The sequence below is a fragment of the Netta rufina genome, assembly GCF_964035555.1.
Source record: "Netta rufina genome assembly, chromosome: 3".
In the NCBI taxonomy this organism is placed as follows: Eukaryota; Metazoa; Chordata; class Aves; order Anseriformes; family Anatidae; genus Netta; species Netta rufina.
In genome coordinates, this window is record NC_140125.1 from 99,125,190 (window position 1) to 99,151,469 (window position 26,280).

Genomic DNA, 26,280 nt, shown 5'->3' on the forward strand with positions numbered 1-26,280 from the left:
ATGTTCTTCTAACTTCTATTTTAAGTTCAGACATAAGAACTTCTGTGAGCATAATTAGGTTCTAACCTTTAAACATTTAGTTTCCTTTATATCATGTCATATGGAATTTCTGCTTCCTATATGCCACAGAAAGTCCTTCTTAATTACTAATTTTGGCTTATTCTTTAAAAGGTCTCTGTTCTTGTTTGTAATGAAATGCTAAGTTTTGAAACCATTGTCATTTCATACTGGCCCATTACCTTAGGTCTGCCTTAGAAACAATTCTTTCTCCTCCCATACTAGGTGCATAGCTACTGCCGTAGTTCTTATTCATTTTAAACAAGACTAGCAAGCCACAGAGGTTTAATCCAATTTGTTTACATCCTCTAGAGCTGTTTGGAATGGCTAGCAGAGCTCAACACTGTCAGCAAAATACATGTAATTTGTATAGTTTTTGAATGTTGTGGTCAGCTTCTGCCATGACTCTCACCTGACATCATACCATCTCATTACTTTTCCTCAGATACAGATACTGTATGTCTTCAACAACTTTTAGATAAAGATTACGTATGAAGTCATATTTCTACTTTTAATACCTGAAAATGGACTGGACTGGACAAAATCTATCACTTCAAACATTTACATAATTGTGGGAGAAAAAAAAAAAAAAAAAAGAAAAAAAAAAAAAAAGCAACTCTAGCTATGGGATTATCACTGTCTGTTTTGAGGTTGTTTTTTTGTTTGTTTGCCTGCTTTTTTGATACCTGGTAGTAACTTCTCCAGGGACAGACTATTGTGAATGCTTTTATTTTAATAGGCTTCTATAATATAAAAAGCCTACATGCTTCTTGTGTATTATTATAATGTGGTTGTTATTAATGCTGCTTTAGTGATTCAGATCCGAGACAGATTTTGTGACCTGGATTTGTTATTTTTTTCCCTCATTTATAATAATGATGCAGTGTAATTTTAGATGGAAACAGCAAATAATCTATTACTGATATTTACAGCAAGCAGTAACTACATGAAAGAAGATACTGCATCACCTAAGGCATGGTCATAATCCATGCTTTTCATCATCTGTACAGTACTTGTACACAGGAGTTTACTGTTCTAAATCACGCTGTGCTTTCAATCTTGTAGTCCTGAGGGTCACATCGGAAAAGGCCTGTCAGATCTACAGGATTAGTATTTTACTATTCATCACCTGGCTAGCTGAGACCACTAGAATACTAATATGCATTCTGCTAGGTGAAATTTGGTAGACACTCGTAGACAATGTGATAAACATGAAAAGAAGAATCAGAACTGACAATAAAGTGCACCATAGCAAACAGCTGCATCTGCTGACTAGCAAACAGCCAAATATAACAAATTAATGTTCCGTATGCCACAAAACTCTCAGGAAGATTTGGGAGCTTAGCATTATCCCACTGAACCCGGTTACAAAGAAGTCATACTTTGATGATGAAATGTCTTAATTGCTCCCACTGGGAATACATGGAATTGGACAGATTTGCTACAGATGAGGCCCTTTCAGAGAGGAAGCAAAACAATCAGAGGTTTTGCACTGTACTGGGCAGCTGTGGACTCCCAATGTTTTAATTCAGGAATATGTCTGCTGTTTGATGAGACATTTTTCTGAGCATTAGCAGTTACATGAAAGGCATGAAAGAGAAAATAAACAATTGAAATCTAGTCCTGCAACCCAGGCATTTATAATGCCCAGCATATTTATTTACTAAGCTGTGCCATATATAGAAACACGTTTAATATAGCAGAATGAGCCCTATCTCAGCAGCCTGATGAGAAAGAAATATTTGAATTTGCCAGAGAGTCCAGAGAGTTGAGTATTATATTCAAGAAATAGACAGCAACTTATCACCATAAATTAATACTACATTTGCTAGCAGGCATTGGAGAAAACTGAAAACTGCATTGCCTTTGATAACTACCAGAAAGCAGGACAGAATTCTCGTTAAAGAAATTTGCTCACCAGCTTTAGTGAGACAGTTTTAGAGCTTGCATCCATTTTAAGTGAACTATAATCTCCAAATGTATTTGAATTTTACAGACCAAATCTCCATCAAAAGTTAATCCTAAACTACACTCTGTTTTCATTCTTATGGATGTACTAGTTAATGAAACTGATCAGAGCATGTGTCTGAACAGTGGTCTACAGTCATTTATACTGTAAAACTGCTAGCACATTTCATGTGCTCTTTTGTTAGCACATTTCCTGTGTTCTTTTGGACTGGGCCAGCTGACTTTTCTGGGCATTTTCCAGGCATGGTTTAGTAGGAAGCACGTGCCAGGAACCATCTCCAAATATCTGCGGAGATGCAGCCTAACTGTTCTGCACAGGAAGAACGTTCAGCTGTGTGGATGCAAGCCATGCCGTGCCACATGATCTCAAGGCAAGAGTCCTTGTATGTTTTCTTTTATTTATGTAAATTTAATCTATGTGAACAAAGACCATTTTAACCACATAAATTTCCACCATCAATAGGAAAACATGGGCTCGGTAGCTTATTCAAGCTGAGTATCATTTTTAAGGTCACTTTGATCTTTTCAGTCCTGAACTAGCTGGCAACTCTGCAGTGGAAGTAAAGGGGATCTTCTATGTATTGCCATCTCAATGTTACTGTGTGGTGGTTTTACCGTGCTGGGCAGCTAAACCCCACAACCGCTCTCTCACTCCCCCTCCTTTAGATAAGGAGGGGGAGAAGTAAAGCAAAGAACAACTCACGGGTTGAGATAAGGATAATTTAATTAAAGGGAAATAATTATAATAATTAAATAAAGACTACCATGAACTAAACAATTTAACTAAGGGGAAATAAAAGGGAAAGGGGAAAAAGGGAGGAAAACAAACAAACAAAATAAATGAAAGCGATATGGAAGTGCAGAGGAAAGAAATTACTCTCTACTTCCCACAAATGAGCGATGATTGACCACGTCCTTGAAGCAAGGCCTCAACGCACGCAGCCGGTGTTCGAGAGGAGGACCGACGTCTTCTCAACGAGAGCCCACCCCTCCCCTCTTCTTCCTGTTTCCACCTTTTATTGCTGAGTGTGACACCACATGGTATGGAATATCCCTTTGATTGGTTTAGGTCAGCTGCCCTAGTGATGTTTCTCTCCTCACTTTTTTGCCCACCCCCTAGGAGGGTTAGAGAAAGGCCCAATGCTGTGCCACTGCTGCTCAGCAGTAGACACAACACTGGTGTGATAACACTGCTGTTCCAGCTACAAGTACAGAGTACGGCACTGAATGGGCTGCTGCCAGGAAAGTTAACATTCCAGCCAGACCCAGTACATACTGGGCATTCTTACTTTGCACTTCAACACTTCATCTACAACGTATCCATCAGTGTTGCCTGTACAATCCTCTATTCCCTTCTCTACTCATCATTAGAAGTTTAAGTTCTAATTAGAAGATTAAGTTCCAACAAGTCATCAGACTTTTCAGGAGCCTACCGCTGCGTACCATGCCTATTTACTTTAATTGTTATGAGAATTTCTGGCACAACCAGGTAAACATTTTAAACTCTTTATCTGCATGTGCTTACCACTATGGTCCTGTCCTGGTTTCAGTTAGAACAGAATTAATTTTCTTCCTAGTAGCTGGTGGAATGCTGTGTTTTGGCTTAGGATGAGAAGAGTGCTGATAACACCCCGATGTTTTAATTGTTGCAGAGCAGTGCTTATACCAAGCCAAGGACACCTCAGACTTTTGCTCTGTCCTGCCAACAGGCAGGCTGGGGGTGCAGTAAGAGCTGGGAGGGGACAGACCCAGGACAGGTGACCCGGACTAGCCAAAGGGGTATTCCATACCATCTGACGTCATGCTAAACAATATATAGGGGTGGCTAGCTGGGGGGAGGGGGCCGGACTGCTCGGGGTTAGGCTGGGCATCGGTCAGCGGGTGGTGAGCAATTGCATTGTGCATCACTTGTTTGTACATATTATTATTAGTAGTACTATTATCATCATTGTATTATTATTATTATTATTACTATTATTTTCCTGTCTTATTAAACTGTCTTTATCTCAACTCACGGGCTTCACTTTCCATTTCTCTCCCCCGTCCCAGAGAGGGAGGGGGGAGGGTGAGCGAACGGCTGCGTGGTGTTTAGCTGCCAGCCGGGTTAAACCACGACAGTCTTTTTGGCGCCCAATGTGGGGCCCGAAAGGTTGAGGTAACGGCAGATCTGACCAGAGTGTGTTAAACTAAAATTGGTATAAGTATTAGACCTGCTTAATAGTCACTTGTCATAATGCTGATTGCTTTAATCTCAACTGTGCTGCGCCTATTTTCCAAATTGAGTATTATAGCACGTTATTTTCCGTATGTGCTCTCTGTCATGTTGTTTATCCTCTCTGGGCCCTGGTTTCAGACCATTATGGTACTGTGTGTTGTATCAGTGGCTTATGAGATGATGAAATATCTGGCCATGACTCTAACCTGGTATTTGTACTCAGTAACATCTTCGATTCTATACTTTGGAAACTGTATTTTGGAAACTATTAGCAATTGTATCTGTTGCCTTTTTTCATTAGGGAGTCAATCTGTGGAGGGGAAAGGGGAAGATAATTTTTCTTACTTGATCACTCTCCCTTTCTCCTTCACCACCCCTGTACCCTCCTTGATCACTCTCCCTTCCTCCTTCACCACCCTCTTATCCTCCGAGTTTATTACAATAGCTCTCCAAGATATTGAATATCCTTGGGATACTCAGACCAGCATAGTCCTGTTGTTCTGCCTCCTGAATGCACTTCAGGTTCTGCTTAAAGTTAAACAACTACTTAGGAAGCTCATCCGGAGATCTGCCCGGAGGCAGTATAGTTGTGGGTGGCAGGGAGTATGGGAGGATATGGGCAGGCATCTAGACCAGTTGGCACCCCCAGTGTTTTGGAAATTCACCCCTGAACAAGTGCAAAATCCTCAAAAACTGGCAGAATGCTTGAATAAAAGGTGTCGCGATTCGGGAAGTTCCAAAGTAACACAAATCATTGTAACATGCTGGGGCCTGGCTCATGCCTATTGAGCTGCCATGGATACTGCTATCAACTTAGTGACAGACCCTGCGGCCACTCCAAGTCCCGTGACAGATCCAACGGCCACTGTGACCCCTACGGTGGACTCTGCAACCGCTCCAGTCCCAGCTTCTGCAGATGCTCCAATCCCAGCTCCTGCAGTCACTCCAGTCCCAGTTCCTGCAGCCGCTCCAGTCCCAGCTCCTGAAGCTGCTCCAGTCCCAGCTCCTGCAGCCGCTCCAGTCCCAACTCCTGCAGCCGCTCCAGTCCCAACTCCTGAAGCCGCTCCAGTCCCAGTTCCTGCAGCCGCTCCAGTCCCAGCTCCTGCAGCCGCTCCAGTCCCAGCTCCTGAAGCCGCCCCAGTCCCAGTTCCTGCAGCCGCTCCAGCTCCAGTTCCTGCAGCCGCTCCAGCTCTGGTTCCTGCAGCTGCTCCAGTCCCAGCTCCTGCAGCTGCTCCAGTTCCAGCTCCTGCAGCCGCTCCAGCTCCGGTTCCTGCAGCCGCTCCAGCTCCAGTTCCTGCAACCGCTCCAGTTCCAGCTCCTGCAGCTGCTCCAGCTCCAGTTCCTGCAGCTGCTTCAGCTCCTGCAGCCGCTCCAGCTCCTGTAGCTGGGTCAGAGAAACGAGCTGTAGCAGTGCAAGTTGACCCTGCGGAGGGGATTCCAACCTCTGTGGCAGACCCTGTAACAAGGTCAGAGAAACGAGCAGTAGCAGTGCAAGTTGACCCTGCGGAGGGGATTCCAACCTCTGTGGCAGACCCTGTAACAAGGTCAGAGAAACGAGCAGTAGCAGTGCAAGCTGCCCCTGTAGAGAAGGTGAAAAAATGGTATAGAGATTCAGGTCGTTTAGAACGCAGAGAATCTTCTGCCAAATCTAGGTATAGAGACGACGGAGACGACGACGACACTGGGCCATCAAGGGTTCAGGAGGAGGAAGATGAGGATGCCGAAAAATCAACAGTAACTACCCGAAGCCTAAACGAGCGTGAGTTACGAGATGTGCGAAAAGATTTTGGTCGCTGTATAGGTGAGCAGCTTGTCACCTGGCTGCTCCGATGCTGGGACACTGGAGCCAATTGTGTGGAATTAGATGGCAGGGAAGCCAAGCGACTGGGATCCCTTGCTAGAGATGCAGGCATTGACAAAGCAATTGCAGATGGAGCACAATCTCACAGCCTCTGGAGGCATCTCCTCTCAGCTGTGAGGGAAAGGTATCCCTTCAAGGAAGAACTTTTATGTCTACCAGGCAAGTGGACCACTATGGAGAAGGGAATCCAGTACCTGAGGGAATTAGCCGTACGGGAAGTGATTTATGAGGATCCAGACCTCAGACAAACATCCAAAGATCCAGATGAAGTCAGGTGTACGCGACCCATGTGGCGAAAGTTTGTACGGAGTGCACCATCATCATATGCCAGCTCATTGGCAATAATGGCCTGGAAAGAGGATGAGGAACCCACAGTGGATGAAGTGGCTAAACAACTCCGGCAGTACGAAGAAAGTCTCTCCTCTTCCTTACAGGCCTGCGTCTCAGCTGTGGAGAAACTTTCTGAAGAGTTCCACCAACTTAAAGAGAATCTATCTTCATCCCCACCTGAACCAACCAGTGTCCACCGACCAAAAGAGAACACTGTGGAGAAACTTTCTGAAAAGGTTCACCAACTTGAAGAGAGATTATTCTCCTCCGTACCTGTACAGAGCAGTGTCTCAGCTATCAGGGGTAGTCGTTCATCCACACAAGGAAGACGATATGGTGGGTACTCACCCCGTGCTACCCTGTGGTTTTACTTACGAGACCATGGAGAGGACATGAGAAAATGGGATGGAAAATCTACCGCGACCCTAGAGGCACGGGTACGTGAGTTGCAAAAGAAAACAATCAGGAAGAAGGGATTCTCTGACAAGTTTGCTGCTCCAACTTCCAGCAGACAGTCCTTCAAACACAGAAACGAAGAAGATTCCGACCAGGATTAGGGAGGCCCTGCCTCCAGCCAGGGGGAGGAAAGGGATAATCGAGTTTATTGGACTGTGTGGATTCGATGGCCTGGCACATCAGACGCACAGAAGTATAAGGCTTTAGTAGACACCGGTGCACAATGCACTATAATGCCATCGAGCTATAAAGGACCAGAGCCCATCTATATTTGTGGAGTGACAGGGGGATCTCAGCAGTTGACTGTATTGGAGGCTGAAGTGAGTCTGACTGGGAATGAGTGGGAAAAGCACCGTATTGTGACTGGTCCGGATGCTCCATGTATCCTTGGCATAGACTATCTCAGAAGAGGATATTGCAAGGACCCAAAAGGGTTCCGGTGGGCTTTTGGTATAGCTGCCTTAGAGACAGAGGGCATTAAACAATTATCTACCTTGCCTGGTCTCTCAGAGGACCCCTCTGTTGTGGGGTTGCTGAGGGTCGAAGAACAGCAAGTGCCAATCGCTACCACAACTGTGCACCGGCGGCAATATCGTACTAACCGGGACTCCCTGATTCCCATCCATAAGCTAATTCGTCAATTGGAGAGCCAAGGAGTGATCAGCAAGACTCATTCACCTTTCAATAGTCCCATATGGCCAGTGCGAAAGTCTAATGGCGAGTGGAGACTAACAGTGGACTATCGTGGCCTGAACGAAGTGACGCCACCACTGAGTGCTGCAGTGCCGGACATGCTGGAACTTCAGTATGAACTTGAATCGAAGGCAGCCAAGTGGTACGCCACAATTGATATCGCTAATGCATTTTTCTCCATCCCTCTAGCAGCAGAGTGCAGGCCATAGTTTGCTTTCACTTGGAGGGGAGTCCAATATACTTGGAATCAACTGCCCCAGGGGTGGAAACACAGCCCTACCATTTGCCATGGGCTGATCCAGTCTGCACTAGAGCAGGGGGAAGCTCCTGAACACCTGCAGTACATCGATGACATTATTGTGTGGGGTGACACAGCAGAGGAAGTTTTCGAGAAAGGGAAGAAAATAGTCCAAATCCTTCTGAAAGCCGGTTTTGCCATAAAACAAAATAAAGTCAAAGGACCTGCACGAGAGATCCAGTTTTTAGGAATAAAATGGCAAGATGGACGTCGTCAAATCCCAATGGATGTGATCAACAAAATAACAGCTATGTCTCCACCAACTAACAAAAAAGAAACACAGACTTTCCTAGGTGTTGTGGGGTTTTGGAGAATGCACATCCCAAATTACAGTCTGATTGTAAACCCGCTCTACCAAGTAACCCGTAAGAAGAATGAATTTGAATGGGGCCCTGAACAACGACAAGCCTTTGAACAAATTAAGCAGGAAATAGTCCATGCAGTAGCCCTTGGGCCAGTTCGAACAGGACCAGATGTAAAGAATGTGCTCTACACTGCAGCCGGGGAGAACGGCCCCACCTGGAGCCTCTGGCAGAAAGAACCTGGGGAAACTCGAGGTCGGCCCCTGGGGTTTTGGAGCCGGGGATACAGAGGGTCTGAGGCCCGCTATACTCCAACTGAAAAGGAGATACTGGCAGCATATGAAGGAGTTCGATCTGCTTCAGAGGTGGTCGGTACTGAAGCGCAGCTCCTCCTAGCACCCCGATTGCCGGTACTAGGCTGGATGTTCAAGGGAAGGGTCTCTTCTACACATCATGCAACTGATGCTACATGGAGCAAGTGGGTTGCACTGATTACTCAGCGGGCTCGAATAGGAAACCCCAGTCGCCCAGGAATATTGGAAGTGATTATGGACTGGCCAGAAGGCAAATACTTTGGGATATCATCAGAGGAGGAGGTGGGTCGTGCTGAAGAAGCCCCACTGTACAACCAGTTACCAGAAAATGAAAAGAAATATGCCCTGTTCACTGATGGGTCCTGTCGTATTGTGGGGAAGCATCGAAGATGGAAGGCTGCTGTATGGAGTCCTACACGACGAGTTGCAGAAGCTGCTGAGGGAGAAGGTGAATCGAGTCAGTTTGCAGAAGTGAAGGCCATTCAGCTGGCTTTAGACATTGCTGAACAAGAAAAATGGCCAGTTCTCTATCTCTACACTGATTCATGGATGGTAGCAAATGCCCTGTGGGGATGGTTACAGCAATGGAAGCAAAACAACTGGCAGCGTAGGGGCAAACCCATCTGGGCTGCTGCATTGTGGCAAGATATTGCTGCTCGGGTAGAGAACCTGGCTGTGAAAGTACGTCACGTAGATGCTCATGTGCCCAAGAATCGGGCTACTGAAGAACATCAAAACAACCAGCAGGTGGATCAGGCTGCTAAGATTGAAGTAGCTCAGGTGGATCTGGATTGGCAGCATAAAGGTGAATTATTTATAGCCCGATGGGCCCATGACACCTCAGGCCATCAAGGTAGAGATGCAACATACAGATGGGCTCGTGATCGAGGGGTGGACCTGACCATGGACGCTATAGCACAGGTTATTCACGACTGTGAAACATGTGCTGCAATCAAGCAAGCCAAACGGTCAAAGCCTCTTTGGTATGGAGGACGATGGCTGAAATATAAATATGGAGAGGCCTGGCAGATTGATTACATCACACTCCCTCAAACTCGCAATGGCAAGCGCCACGTACTTACAATGGTGGAAGCAACCACCGGATGGCTGGAAACATATCCTGTGCCTCATGCCACCGCCCGGAACACTATCCTGGGCCTTGAAAAGCAAGTCCTATGGCGACATGGTACCCCAGAAAGAATAGAGTCAGACAATGGAACTCATTTCCGAAACAACCTTATAGACACTTGGGCCAAAGAACATGGTATTGAGTGGGTGTATCACATCCCCTATCATGCACCAGCCTCCGGGAAAGTTGAACGATACAATGGACTGTTAAAGACTACATTGAAAGCAATGGGCGCTGGGACATTCAAAAACTGGGATACGCATTTGGCAAAGGCCACCTGGCTAGTCAATACTAGGGGATCTGCCAACCGAGCTGGACCTGCCCAATCAAACCTGTTACGTACTGTAGATGGGGATAAAGTTCCTGTAGTGCATGTAAAAAATATGCTGGGTAAAACAGTCTGGGCTACTCCTGCCTCAGGAAAAGGCAAACCCATTCGTGGAATTGTTTTCGCTCAGGGACCTGGATACACTTGGTGGGTGATGCAAAAGAACGGAGAGGTCCGGTGTGTACCTCAAGGAGATTTAATACTGGGTGAGAATAGCCCATGAACTGAATTGTACCATGTTAATTGCTATATAATACTGTATGTTACCACTACCATGACTACTATAGGTGACTAATTAGAATGTATGGAAAAGAGTGTAACCTGAGCATGACATAAATGGTATGGAATAAGGGGTGGATAGATGTCCTGGTTTCAGTTAGAACAGAATTAATTTTCTTCCTAGTAGCTGGTGGAATGCTGTGTTTTGGCTTAGGATGAGAAGAGTGCTGATAACACCCCGATGTTTTAATTGTTGCAGAGCAGTGCTTATACCAAGCCAAGGACACCTCAGACTTTTGCTCTGTCCTGCCAACAGGCAGGCTGGGGGTGCAGTAAGAGCTGGGAGGGGACAGACCCAGGACAGGTGATCCGGACTAGCCAAAGGGGTATTCCATACCATCTGACGTCATGCTAAACAATATATAGGGGTGGCTAGCCGGGGGGAGGGGGCCGGACTGCTCAGGGTTAGGCTGGGCATCGGTCAGCGGGTGGTGAGCAATTGCATTGTGCATCACTTGTTTGTACATATTATTAGTAGTAGTACTATTATCATCATTGTATTATTATTATTATTATTACTATTATTTTCCTGTCTTATTAAACTGTCTTTATCTCAACTCACGGGCTTCACTTTCCATTTCTCTCCCCCGTCCCAGAGAGGGAGGGGGGAGGGTGAGCGAACGGCTGCATGGTGTTTAGCTGCCAGCCGGGTTAAACCACGACAGGTCCGTACTGAACACAAGCGTTTTCTTCTGACAAATAAAGTCCTGATAAACCTGGGCCACTGGCTTTTTGACACAACTGTCTGTTGCTACACAGAGGGAAAATGAAAAAATAAATCGTTCTTAGAGTTCTGAGCTATAAATGGTGGCTTGGACCACAGCTTCCCATAGTAGTTCTTATTAGACTATTATTTGGGGCAGTGGCTACCGTTAAGTACAGAAGCCGGTCTTCCACAGGGGATCTTTGAAAAATATAACAGAACTTTTATAAGCCTGGCATTCACGAGTATATAGCCTTAGCAAGCAATGGCCTGAAAGTCATGCAATCTGTGATACAAGACAGCATGTCTATAGTACCAGCATCAGAAAGTTTGTTCTAGTGGGCTGTTCTTAATGTGCTAATGCTCATTTCAAATGTGATTGCCTATCCATGTGCGTGAACTGGTTCACAGTGGTATTAAGAAGCAACCCGGAAATGTGCAAATCCAACATTAAATTATCAAAATTGAGAAACTTACTGTTCCCTTTGAATGTTAGCGGTTGTTATATGTCCAGATGTTGTGGAAATTAACAAAAATTCCCAGCAATACCATTTTTCTTTGAAAAACTCTCTCTCTGTGAATAATACAGAAGCCAAAGCTCAGTTTATTTAGTCTCCAATATATTTTCATATATTGATAGTAACAGATTTTTTTTTTTTATTTTTTTTTACCATGCTGTCTGCAAAGTGCTCTGTGTTTTCATAAGATCAGACAAACTTATTCCCTGTAGTCACAGCAAAGTGAAGTTTTGTAAGTTACAATGAGCTCTAGTTGACAGTGAGTCCTGGACTTGATGGCATTATAGCTTCGTTATCCTGTCATGCCTTATTCAGTTAGAAAATATTCACCCCATATTTCTTTTGAGCTATTTTTAACATGATTACTCACCGTCCTTTTACTCTAATTAGAGAAAGACAGAAAAAAAAAAAAAAAAAAAAAAAAAAACAGAAAGAAAGAAGAAAAAAAGAAGGCACATGCTTGATCTACTATGTTGTCTCCTTGACAATTGAACTTGTTCTAACCCCAAATATTTTAGCAAACACTGAAGAGCTGGTGCTTTCTAACTCTATACTCACTTGAAGCATTACATTCGACAGCACAATTGTGTTCATTGTTAAATTTCAAAAATTGTTTAAATTAGCTTGTCATCACTGCCCTTTGTACAATTTTATCTGAATGTTTAGTTTTTGTGGTGTCTATGAGAACATCTGTATCTAAACAGATACAGATACTGAGGGGGCATCTGTATCTAAACAGATACAGATACTGAGGGGGCATCGAGTGCACCCTCAGTAAGTTCGCAGATGACACCAAGTTAGGTGCGTGTGTCGATCTGCTTGAGGGTAGGAAGGCTCTGCAGGAGGATCTGGATAGGCTGCACCGATGGGCTGAGGTCAACTGCATGAAGTTCAACAAGGCCAAGTGCCGGGTCCTGCACCTGGGGCGCAATAACCCCAAGCAGAGCTACAGACTGGGAGAGGAATGGTTGGAGAGCTGCCAGGCAGAGAAGGACCTGGGAGTGATGGTGGATAGTCGGCTGAATATGAGCCAGCAGTGTGCTCAGGTGGCCAAGAAGGCCAACGGCATCCTGGCTTGTATCAGGAACAGTGTGACCAGCAGGGCTAGGGAGGTGATCGTCCCCCTGTACTCAGCTCTGGTGAGGCTGCACCTCGAGTACTGTGTTCAGTTTTGGGCCCCTCGCTACAAGAAGGACATGGAGATGCTTGAGCGGGTTCAGAGAAGGGCGACGAAGCTGGTGAGGGGCCTGGAGAACAAGTCCTACGAGGAGCGGCTGAGGGAGCTGGGCTTGTTCAGCCTGGAGAAGAGGAGGCTCAGGGGCGACCTTATCGCTCTCTATAGGTACCTCAAGGGAGGCTGTAGCGAGGTGGGGGTTGGCCTGTTCTCCCACGTGCCTGGTGACAGGACGAGGGGGAATGGGCTTAAGTTGAGCCAGGGGAGTTTTAGGTTAGATGTTAGGAAGAACTTCTTCACTGAAAGGGTTGTGAGGCACTGGAACAGGCTGCCCAGGGAAGTGGTGGAGTCACCATCCCTGGAAGTCTTCAAAAGACGTTTAGATGTAGAGCTTAGGGAAATGGTTTAGTGGGGACTGTTAGCGTTAGGTCAGAGGTTGGACTCGATGATCTTGAGGTCTCTTCCAACCTAGAAAATTCTGTGAAATTCTGTAAAAGACAGTACATTTTATAGTTAATGATTATCATACTAGTAAAATTCCTTAAGTTCAGGAAATTTACCTTGCCAATGTACATTAAGATCCATTTCTATAATATTAAATATTTCTTGCAGTAAAAGCTTATTTCTTGCTCTTCTGATAATATCAGAACTGCTGTAAATGTATACGTACTGTGTTCTCTCTAAAGTTTGTTTGTATGAGAGAAAAAAAAAAAAAAAAGGAATGAGCACAAGTAGCAAACTACAGCTTATGTGATCATTCAATTACTGTAAAAATGAATTGTGAATCAGTGGCTGGAGGACATGACTGGAATTTCAGAAACCCAGGTATCACTCTTAATTCTGTCCATGACTCTGAGTGTGACCTTCAATGGCCCAAGTGGGTAGCCATCCATTAAGCTTGAAAAATTACCCTCAATATTTAGGCACTGCTGCAGCCCTATCTTCAAAATAAAAAGAATAATACTCCACAAAATACTTGGTGAACTGCAGCTTTCTGCCTGTTGAAAATATCTTCCTATTCACAGGTCAAACACATGAATCTCTTCTTGGTTAGGTACTGTTCCTTTGTCATTCTCCTTAACAATATGGAAAGTAAAATATCTTACTCAGATGAGTACATTAGAACTAAGTCAATTAGTACATTGACTTGCAATGGGAGGAGAATTGCCTGGCTTGGAAATTTTTCTCTCCATTATAAAAAAAATATATATATATATATATTTTTTTCATTCATGAACTGTTCCAAAAAGCAGAATTTAGTTCTCTCTTCCTCTACTGAATGACTTAAAATTCCAGAGCTCCCTTGTGATCTAACTGATCCTGATTTCTTTATGTACATGGGCACAGAATGGAGAACAGGGCTTCAATTAGTGACTACTGAGGACATTAATGAGATTTGATTTCCCTTACCAATCTCCATGGGGCCTCCAGCTACTCCTGTTCTTAGGAGTCTCATTTCAGCTCAGCATGGGGCCTTTAATTTCTGCTTGAGATATATTTTAGGGATGTATGTATGTATGCATGTATGTGTCTGGTACCATCTCTTGCTGTTTCTGATTAGACTTCCTGCACGGAGCCTGATATGACTCATTACCTTGCCTTTACTTTCTGATAGTCTCTGGGCTGTTGGTGGAGGTTGCTGCTGTCACCAACAAAACCCTGCTCAGGTTCTCTGCATAGTCACTATCTTGTCCATGGTCACTGTCTACTCTGGCTCGTTTTCCTTGTTGAAGCAGCCTCTTCATGACACTTTTAAATTGAGGTCACGAAGTCACACTGAAGTTCAGAGATGCTGGCTTATATTTCCATGGAGAGGGCAGGAAATTCTTGTACTTGATCCAGGTCCCTAAACTCAGACATTTAGAGCCTGTGGAGATGCTCCAGGCTGTCTGAGCTATTCACTTGCCTCTCTCAGCCATGCCACAGGTTCTATAGGAGACCCACACCTTTCTGGAGAAGTAGATGAGGAGCTGGGGAGACAACACAAAAGCAAAAGATGCTTAAATATAAGCAACTGAAACCAAGAGTATGTCTTTCTCACTTTCGGGTCAAAAGCTCTAATATGCTGCCTTTGAAAAAATAGAGCAACAGCTTAGTTCATCAAAGGAACAGCACCATCTGCTACTTCAGTGAATACTCTCATAGCAGAGGCATAAAAATACTAGAACTTAGTGTGATTGAAAACATGCCCTTGTCTTCTTATCATAAAAATGTTCCTGTTGTTCATTCTCAAGAAGAATGCTTCATAATATATATATATATATATTTAAATACATAGTATATAACATTATTTTAAATGTATTTAATATCTACATAAAATTTTGTGATATCTGTTTTACAGGATGTATACTTTGTTAATTTCTAGGCAAATGTATCCACTTGAAAATGTGAAGATGCAAAAAAAAAACTTCAGACTAATTTTGGTACCTCACTGAGTACAGGCTATGGTAAGGAGCATGATTTTGAATGCTGCATGTATAGTATAATATTAGGTAGTGTATTTTGTATAACAATTTTAAATATTTATTTTCACAATTGTTCTTGAATGGATCGATTGATGAGTCGACTTCAATCTTGTTTTGCTCAGTCTGTCACACATTGAACAGCATAACCCTTTTCATTATAATAAGTAATTCCTCATCCACAATGACACGAAAAGATCAGACGGTCCAATAGAAGATTATCCCTGGAGACTTGCAGTTGTATTATTTCATCTGTGAACCTGTACCCCAGAAACAGATCCTTTCCAAGAGGTCCTTCTCTTTCTGTACAATTCCTGTGGTCTTGGGTTGGAATTTGTGATATTTTCCAACAAAATATTTCAAAATTAGCATGTCTGGAACATTTCTATATGAATGGATCCTCATCAAATTTTAAAAGATAAAATTTCCACAGATCATTTCAAAAGTACGCAAAATGAAACTACCTTACATGAAAAATTCTCAGTTGAACTTGAGCTTCAGTACTGTGTTTTTTTCCTTAAAACTTTTGTATATTTATTTTTCAAAGTTATTGAGATTGTGTTTTTACCATGTTCTCTTTTACTATACTACACACATTTTCTTGTATATGTTTTTCTTCTTTTGTTTGAAAATATATTTTAGTTTAATTAGTTGGTTTAAGCTCTTGAAATAGTATCTCCTCTTTACATTTTGTAATCAGCTCTCCTACGTGCTGGCTGAATCTGTGAAAAATATTTTTTTTCTTCAGAAATTACTTTTGTCTCTTGAAATGGCTTTTTGCAAAAAATCCTGCTCTTTTTCAGTGCTTTTGAAAAAGTAGCTTTAAAAATATTTTGGTTTTGTTTTTAATATTATGTATTCTGTTAAATTTGATATCGAGAGACTAATGGCAACTTTATATTACAATTCTAAATTCTCTCTCATTTTTCTTCCTAAAATAAATGCTACTCTTCCTCCCTTCTATTGACATTCATTTATTTATTTATACACCCCTCCACCTCCTCAACCCCCCCCTCCCCCCCACAGTTTTAAAATATATGGAATGTGATTGCTGTTTTATTTCCTAATTTCATGTCTTGTTTTATTTTGCAGTCCCAAATGGGAATACAGACTGGGAAAAGAACTCATGGAGAACAGCCCTTCAGAGACAGACTTGTGGGTTCTGGTAGATGGAAGGCACAAAATGAGCCAGCAGTGTGTTCTTTGTAGCACAGAAGGACAGCTGTGTCCTGGCCTGCATTAAAAGAGGTGTGACCAGCAGGTGGAGAGAGGTTATTGTGCTCCTCTGCTCTGCCCTTATGAGGCCCCACTTGGAGTGCTGCATCCAGGTCTGGTGTCCCCAGCACAAGATGTGGACTTGTTAGAGCAAGTCCAGAGGACCACAAAGAGGACCACAAAGATGATCAGAGGGCAGGAGCACCTCTCATATGAAGAAAGGATAAGAGTTGGAGCTGTGGCCTATTAATACTTAAAGGGGTCTTATAAAAAGGATGGAGAAGGACTCTTTACTCTCGTAAATAATGACACGACAAGGGAGAATGGTCTTAAAGTAAAAGAGAATAGATTTAGATTAGACATTAGGAAGAAATTCCTTGCTGTAAGGGTAGTGAAACACTGGAACAGGTTGCCAGGGGAAGTTGTAGATGCTGGAGCTGTTCAAGGCCAAGCTGGACAGGACCTTAGCCAACCTGATCTGGTGGGTGGCAGCCCTGCATTGGCTGGGGTCTGGAGTTAGGTGATCTTTAGGGTCCCTTCCAACTCAAGCCATTCTGCTTTCCTTACAAACAAGGAATATAAGTAAAGATTTCCTGTGTGGTGAAGAAGGAACCTCAGCAAGGTGAGTTATAAAAGGAATGTCCTTTTTTTCCTTCCACACTTACTTATTTTCCATTCTACTTGCAACTTATAACAGATACAATAGGAAGTTTTAATAGTGCACGTACGGTGTGCCATTTAAGATAGATGACAAGTTATAATAAAACACACGTTGATTTTCTATCACAACAAGACAGAACAATAAAAATGTTAATTTATACTGCACGAGGTCTAGAATGTGTATAAATCAGTTCCTACTATGACTTGTTGGCAGATTACCACCTACAGTCCTGTCTTGTTTAGGTGAAAGGACATGTGAAAGATAGAAAAAGTACAAGACAGGGTAAAAAGGAACCCCAAGGAATTAGATCTTCATCTTTCAACTCCAATGGAGATGAATTGTAGATTTTGTCCCAAGAGCGATGAATTACAAAGTAGGACCATTTCTCATATCAAAGATACAAGAAGGCTAAATTGATAACAATGGCAGATAATTGATACAGTAGCTGTACAGATTAATTTGAATATGAATTTAATTTCATACATGGTTGAGAGGTGAAATTTTCCTAAACTGTATCGCTTATCTGTCAAACAAGACTGTAAGGAGTCACCTTTATAAATTTGAAGTGTTGTACTAAGATCAGTGGGAAGGATGCCACTTCTGAACTTTCCTTACTCTATTATCCACAAAAATAAATATGCCTTTTCAGCATTATTTGAAATAAAATGACAAGTTAACATCAAAATCATGAGCTTTAAACAATTATTTTCCTGTTTGCCTGACTGAATGTGTTTTCATTTCAAATTTGGAAAACTGTTTGCATTCCCAGATGGAAAGATTTAGCATAATAAAATAGAAAAGAAAAAGAGACAGAGAGAATTTCTGGTAAGGGATCATAAGAAAGCAATTATGTCTTAATGTTTAGAACCTAAATAATTAAAACAGTGCCTCAGGCATCAATCCATTAGTCCAAGACAAAAAGGGTATCTCATTCTATAGCTGCAAGAGTATCTACAGAAAAGAAAAGAAAAGAAAAGAAAAGAAAAGAAAAGAAAAGAAAAGAAAAGAAAAGAAAAGAAAAGAAAAGAAAAGAAAAGAAAAGAAAAGAAAAGAAAAGAAAAGAAAAGAAAAGAAAAGAAAAGAAAAGAAAAGAAAAGAAAAAATTAATGTGTCAAACAAATGCCGAAGACCTACAATAACTGAGTTATTAATTGAACAATAATGAAAGAGTACTATATGCCTAAGACCTTAAAGATCTTATATCTCCTCTTTATTATATAATTATCAAGCTCCTGTGGCTTTGGAGACTCTTCATCCATACTAGAGAATCCTCTCAAAGTTGCCTAAGGGATTTCTGACATTTACGACATAAGAAAACAAAATTCCCGACATTTTCCTTTAGAGGTAGAAGAATTAAAGTACTTTTTTTTTTTCCCTTTAAAAATGAACAAAAGAAAACTCTAGAGCTCAAAGCTGCAGAATCTTACTAGATAAAGGAATAAAATAATATGTTGCTTAACATTTTTTTCTGTTCTGATTTTCAAGGTACAAATTTTTACATATTGCATCAGATCTGTTGAGTCACACAAAGTAATGAAAGGCATCAAAGTGACACATCCTAGACACACCCAGGTAATACTGTTATTCTGCTCCTTCAGTGAAGTGATCCTGTGTCATCTCTTCAGATCTCCTTGTGCCTTCACTGCAACCTACCATTAATTCTTCTTTCTATTTGGATGCTGGTTCCAGATAGACCCCCCTTAACCTCAGTTTTAGCTAATCATGGAAGAAATCAAGCAGCTGCATACTCAGTGTCAACGGAAATAGTGTCATAGTCAATTGCCATTGATGAACAGCTGGCACTAAAAGACAGTTATTTTAGTTAGTATCTCTGTTAGACAACATATAGACTCATTTAAGTCTTACTCCCTTCATACTGTACTGTCATTGCAACTCTTTTCAAGGGGCTCTGTCAACATTTGGTACACTGTATGTTTCCTTTCTAATGGCCACCTAATATCTAAATACTCTGTTGGGTATTGTTTATAAATTGTTTTTCTTTACTGCAATATTTAGTCCATTTAGTCCATCTGCTTTTGAAGGAGGTAGAGAGGGAGAAGGAGTGTGGGGTTTTGTTATTATTATTATTAATTATTGTTTAATTTAGATGATTTTTCTTTAATTTAGATGATTCTCTTGATTGCTGGACATCCGGGTTTGTCACTTGGAATATCAGTCTTCAAAATCACACTGTTAAGCAATACATTTATTTGAGTCTTTTCAGGTTTCCATAGTGACTGCTGCTTAGTACAGACCCTTGTAAACTGATTAAACTGTAGTTCTGAAAAAAAAAATGATGCATCTGGATTTTCTTTTATTATTAAGTAATTGTCTTTAAAAATGTATTTTATGATGTACCTAATAATTATATGCAGAATATTGTGTGATATATATGCTATATGTTATGAATAAGAATAAAAAGTGTACGGAAATATTCATTATGAAGATCTGTCCACTACACTAACAGAGATAGAAGTTCAAGAGAAGCCTAATCATTTCTTCCTAGGAATTTAGGAATTCAAAGGCAGTGATGTCAGTTGTCACTGAATCTACTGGTATTCATAATTGTTTCAGCTATCTAATATACCCACAAGTGTGATTTTTTTCCAGCTGATTTTTGATATATATGAGACAAATTGGTTAATGTCAGTTCAGTTATTTGTGCTGCTGTCAGGAAACTTGTATTGGATTCTCTTCTTGAATGTAGTAAACATAGTTGTTGTAAAACTGGCACAGAGACCAAATTACTCTTCTGACCTAGTCAAAGGTGAGACATAGAACAGAAAATATCATTAAACCAGTGCATCAATCCTTAATGCACTCACTCATGAAGTATTTTGTGTAGTCCTGTTCTCACTTTGCAAAAAAGAAAGAGAAATTACATATGGGTGCTAAGAATGGTCAGAGGTGTTGAGAAAGACAGTGAAGACTAGAGCTCCCCATTCTGGCAAAGATAAAAAGGAACATAAGACAGCTGTCTATAAAATCATGAGAAAGATGGAAGAGATAAATTATGCCACAATGTTAAGAGAGCCATGGAACATCCGCTGAAATGACTGGATTGACTGGATAGCAGGTTTAAAACCAAGTAATAGATTCCTCCCCCCCCCCCCCCCCCCCCATATTTAAATTGTGAAACTCATTGTCTAGGGGACCTAAAAAAATGTGTACTATAAATAAATTCAAGAGAGATTAAATAAATTAATGGAGGATAGCTCCATCTGCTAATGTTCAATATCATGGTCTAGATGCACCCTCCAGTTTTTCCAAAACCACCAAAGAAGATGAATTCTATTTATACTCAGTTTTATACTTTTTGCTATATTTTTATGACTTAATGAATTTGGAGATGAGATGGTTTATTAAGCTGAATGAATCTTTAGTTTGAATCAGTGATAATATTTTTATGTTCCTGTGTAAACTCATGGTAAATGGGATTCTTGTAACCTCATACTTCTTGACTTCAGTCTGGTGGTTGCCTTGCTCAAATACTGGTCATTGCACTCAAAGCCTTGCTCGTGCACATAGCAACTGCTCAAACTGGGTGCTGGAGAAACTGATAGACATCTTGATCAGCAGCTGAGGACCAATAGAGCATGAGCTATGGCAGGTGGCTACACAACAGGATGTCCCCTTGAGCGGGGATGCCTCTCAAGGTCACACCTTCTGTAGAGACCCCATATTCCTTGTGAGAGACTCCTTGCTGCAACAGATTCTCAGCAGGTGATTAATAGCTTGTTAAGCTTTGTAAGCTTTATTAAGATTATATCTTACATTGATTGTGCACATATAATCCTCAAACCTTTAGACATAAACTGGTGACCCAATCTGGGACTAGGAGTGGATTCAGTTTCACTTAGGCTCTACCTTTTCAGTTCAAGGAATTTAGAGAGCAAGGGGGGTCTCTTCTGAATGTTGTGAACCTCCATTCTGAATTTCCACTCAAAGGGAGGGTCTTCCTGATGTGTCTGACTTACCCTGTTTTATTTCTGTGCAGTAATAATCGAGTGTACCTTGCCATCCCCAATCTTGTTAAGTTGGCATCTTATTTATAATTAAGCTTTGTTAGATCATTACTTTATATTGCTGCTTCTCTCTTATGAGTGAAGTGTATAATTTCATCCATGACAGGGGGGAAAGACTTATCAGGTTGTGTAGGGAAAGAGCATTTGGGGATAGCACAAGATTGATTAAGGGGGGATCTGGTGGAGAAATGAAAATTGGGGAAAGAAAGGAATTAAGCTGTTTTGGAGACAAACAAATACGGTAAAATAGAGAGAAAGGGCTAAAAGGGTACTGGCAAGTACATTAGTCTGGCCGTGTCCTGTGACTGATTAGTGCAGTTGATCCTGTCTCCTAATTAAAATCAATAGTTAACTTTTTTTCTGGATGAGGATCTCCCTGTCTGCATGTGTGCATGGGGGTATAATGGCCAGAAACTGGAGTGGGACCTCACATCTTAGGGACTTCTTCACACAAACCTAAAAAGCAGACAGTTTTTGTAAGAAAACTAGTAACAATGCCCTTATGTTCATAAGTGAGATAAAGATCACATCATCCCTGCAACCAGCATGAGGCAGATGATTCAGGAGCTGTCCTCTCCTTCTCACTATCTTGATACTACTTTGCCACTGTGAGAGCTAAGTCTTCAACACTTCCTGACTTTAAAAAAATTGTTCAATTTTTTTTTCTTCTTTTTTTTTTTTCTTCTTTTTTTTTCTCTCATGTACATATTATAATAAAAAAAAAAAAAAAAAAAAAAGGTAAATACAAAGTTTGATAGCATTCTTTGTTCTAACAAACAAAATTATACTGTAACTCTAATCAAGGAAAAACTTTAACATGCTCCCTTTTATATGGAAGACATCCTCTAAGCTGCTTGGAGAGTATTTAAAAGGTCAAATTAGAAAAAAACAGGTATAAAAGATGGAGGCCAAATATCATTTTTTCTTCAATAAGGTCATTAAATAGTGTATCTAAAATTATAATTTTCTCAGTATGGTCATTATATGATATAACTTCAAGGTAGCAAAATTTTCAAATTTTTCATTTACTTATCCTTCCAATAATTCTATAAAATTTGCAGAGAAATACACTTCAGCTTATTATACTTCAGCTGAACTTGCAAGATGATCAAGAATGGAGAATACAAATCATGTTTTCAAAACTAATAAACTCCAAAACAGGACTGTGATAGTTTTGTCTGTGATAATTTTCTTTGTAGAGGCTTATACAATGTTGTGTTTTAGATTTTTGATGAAAACAGTGGTGATAATACACTATTTCTAGTTGTTACACAGCAGTACTTATACAGAGCCAAGGGCTTTTCTACTTCTTGTGCTGCCCTGCCACTGGAGGTGCACAAGGATCTGGGAAGGAATACAGCTAGAATAGCTGACCCAATCTGACTCTACTTGCTTAAGTGTTAATCTTTTCTTCTATTGCATATCTTTTCTTCTATTTAGAATGAACAACATCTTGCCTGCATCATTCATTAGGTATTAACTATATTTCAGAAACTATGACCAGTTACAGTTAATCATAACTGTGTCTTTTGATTTATAATTGTAATGGCAAGAGGTCTAGGATTCCATTAAAAAAAATGAAAAAAAATGAAAAAGATGAGCATATCTGAGTATATTCTCATACTGTGTTGCAAGGTTTTCTGAATAACAGCTTGCAGGAGAACTGAAGAAAAGAAGAGCAGAAGAATGGGGAATATATAAAATAATAATAATAATAATTTCCTATTTTAGAAACTTATAGGAATTATCAAATTCTAAGAACTGTTAACAAGATTTAGAGTTACTGCAATTATTAAAAGGTTCCAAATATAATTGTTAGAAAAAAAATTGCCAGATCTAACTTTAGAATATGTACTTATCTCTAAAGGAAACCCTAAATCAAGCTAGGCTTGATATCTCAAGCATCCAAGAAGATCCAGTTTCTTTGAATTAAATTTAATTTCTAGTGAACTAAACTAAGGCATGGTCCTAAAACTAAGACTGAGATCTTCAGAATCCCACTTTTTGCAACCTGGAAGGACACAGATTTTGTAGTCCTTTTAACTTTCATTATTGAGTTTTCCGAGGAACCTAGTTTTACTTCTGTTTACTTCAAGTTATGATATAGTGATGTAGAGGACTTCAGCAGCAGCACAACCTTGTAGAGTCCCTTTCACCCACCTCTTAAAAACAGCAGCCAGTTATTTCTATATTTGTGCCACAGCTTGTTCTGCTTTTGTTTGTAAAAGATCAGTTCCCTGAGGTGAGTTGCAGTGTGGCTTCATTATCACGTTGACACAACTGAGAAAATGGTATGTTGCAATACAGCTGTGATTGCATGATCAGGCAATTTTCCTGTTGAATCCTCCAAAACATCAAGGTGCATCCACAGACTTCGTAGGCTGAAAAACAAACTATGAGCTCATGGCTAAAGTTGGAGGGATAATTGGAGTGTATGACGGATGCTAAAAACTGGATATGTATTTTGTACAAAGACTAATTTGCACAAAATTTGTAGTCATGTTGTGGAAAAAAGATTGGATCTATTTGTGCTTATATTTCAGAGGATTATTGTAACTTCTAGACGTGGTCATGCTCAGTCTTGTTGTCCTTCTCTGGCCAAATTAGTTTTCAGTTCTTGTGCTTTAAGCTGACAGGCAGCTAGGCACCACACAGACACTTACCTCCCCACTCCCTCTCCCAGTGGGGTTGAAGGAGAGAATCAGAAAAAAATTTTTTTTTTTTTTAAAGTAAAAGCTTGTGGGTTGAGATATAGACTGTTTAATAGGAAAGAAAATGAAGGGAAATAATACTAATGATGATGATAATAATAATTATAACTGTAACAGAGTGTACAAATCAAGTGATGCACAATGCAATTGCTCATCACCTGCTGACCCACCATGCACATCCCATCCCTGAGCAGCAATCTCCCCCACCCTGGCCATACATCTCATATTAATTGTTCAGCATGACAACATATGTTATGGAATATCCCTTTGATCAGTTTAGATCATTTGTCCTGGTTCTGTCTCCTCCTGACTCCTTGTGCATCCCCAACATCCTCACTGGCAGGGTTAAATGAGAAGCTGAAAAATCCTTGGCTCTGTGCAAGCACTGCTCTGCAACAATTAAAAATATCGTTGTGTTATCAGCATTATTCTTATCCCAAATCCAAAACATAGCACCATAGCAGCTACTAGGATGAAAATTAACTCTATCCCAGCCAAAACAAGGACAGTTCTTTTAGTCAAAGTAGAACAAATTCAGTCAATATACATGTATATCCTCTCTATAATATGTAACCTACAAATAAAAGAATTGTCAAGAAAACATGACCGTGGTTTGCAGTCTGTTAATAACATCAAGAATCTCATCATATTCAGATAGGTTACAAAACCCTCACATTAAGATATTACAAATTAATAAAACTGTGCACCAACACATTCTTCTGTATTTAAATGCCTCCTCAGTTTTGGAGTCAGTCGATTCTGCTCTACAGCAAGAAGAACCAGAACACATTTATGTCATCCTTGTCACAGGAAAATCTCAAACTGGGCAATGAAATACAGGTCAGCGTTTGCAATGAGGGGAAAGTGAAAGATGAACTTGCAGAATGTGACAAAAAAAAAAAAAAAAGACAAAGTGATAGCAAAAGTGAAAGAGTGAGGTGCTGCTGTCATTTATGATACCAAAGGGAAAAATGAAGGCATCCTACAGCAGAAATGCAGGCATGGTAGTGTCAGGGAGCAGCAAGGACTGCTCCTCAAGGGAAGGTGAACTGGAAGCAAGGTGTCACAACAAGACAGGCAGTGTCCTCACCAGTGCAACATACAATCCCACAACATCTGATCAGGGCTAGCAGGCCTAGAGACAGTAACCTGGATCAGATATAGCTCAGTGATCACCCTGCAAGGCCATGTTGACAAGATAGGTCTGAGAGCAAGCTGAGAAGTCAAATAAAGCAAGTCAAAATTACAAAATTAGTAAGATCACAGAATCACAGAACTGTAGGGGTTGGAAGTGACCTCGAAAGATCATCAGGTCCAAACCCCCCTCAGAGTAGGCTGCCCAGGTAGGCGTCCAGACAGTCCTTGAATATCTCCAAAGAAGGAGACTCCACAACCTCTCTACATAGCCTGTTCCAATTCTCCGCCACCCTTACCGTGAAGAAGTTCTTTCGCATATCAGTGCGGAACTTCCTGTTCTCTAACTTGCAGCCATTGCCCCTTGTCCTATCCCCACAAGCCACTGAGAAGAGGTTGGCTACATCCTTCTGTCCCCCACCCCTCAGATGTTTGTATACACTGAGGAGATCCCCTCTCAGTCTTCTCTTCTCCAGGCTGAACAGACCCAGGTCTCTCAGCATTTCTTCATAAGGAAGATGCTCCAGGCCCCGTATCATCTTTGTGGCCCTCCGCTGGACTCTTTCCAGGAGATCCCTGTCTTTCTTGTACCAGGGAGCCCAGAACTGGACACAGGACTCCAGGTGAGACCTGACCAGGGCTGAGTAGAGGGGTTGGATCACCTCCCTTGACCTGCTGGCCATGCTCCTTTTAATGCATGCCAGGATCCCATTAGCCCTCTTGGCCACAAGGGCACAGTGCTGGCTCATGGTCAACCTGTCGTCCACCAGGACCCCCAGGTCCTTCTCCTCAGAGCTCCTCTCCAGCAGGTCACCCCCCAGCCTGTACTGATACTTCAAGTTGTTCCTTCCCAGGTGCAGGACTCTACACTTGCTCTTATTAAATCTCATTTGGTTTCTTCCTGCCCATCTCTCCAGCCGGTCCAGGTCTCGCTGAATGGCAGCAGAGCCCTCTGGTGTGTCAGCCACTCCTCCCAGCTTGTGCCATTGGCATACTTGCTGAGGGCAGACACTATTCCCTCATCAAGGTTGTCAATGAAGATGTTGAACAAGACTGGACCCAGCACTGACCCCTGGGGAACACCGCTAGTCACAGGCCTCCAGCCAGATTCTGCTCCACCGATCACCACCCTCTGAGCTCAGCCAGTCAGCCAGTTCTCAACCCACCTTGCCGTCCACTCATCTAGCCCACACTTTCTCAGCTTTGCTAGTAGGATGTCATGGGAGACAATATCGAAACCCTTGCTAAAGCCAAGGTAGATGACATCCGCCACTCTCCCTCCATCATCCCAGCTGGTGATGCCATCATAGAAGGCAACGAAGTTGGTCAAGCATGAGTTCCCCTTGGTGAATCCATGCTGACCGCTCCTCATAATCTTCTTCTCTTCCAATTGCTTGGAGATGGCATCCAGAACAAGTTGGTCCAATACATTTCCAGGGGCAGAGGA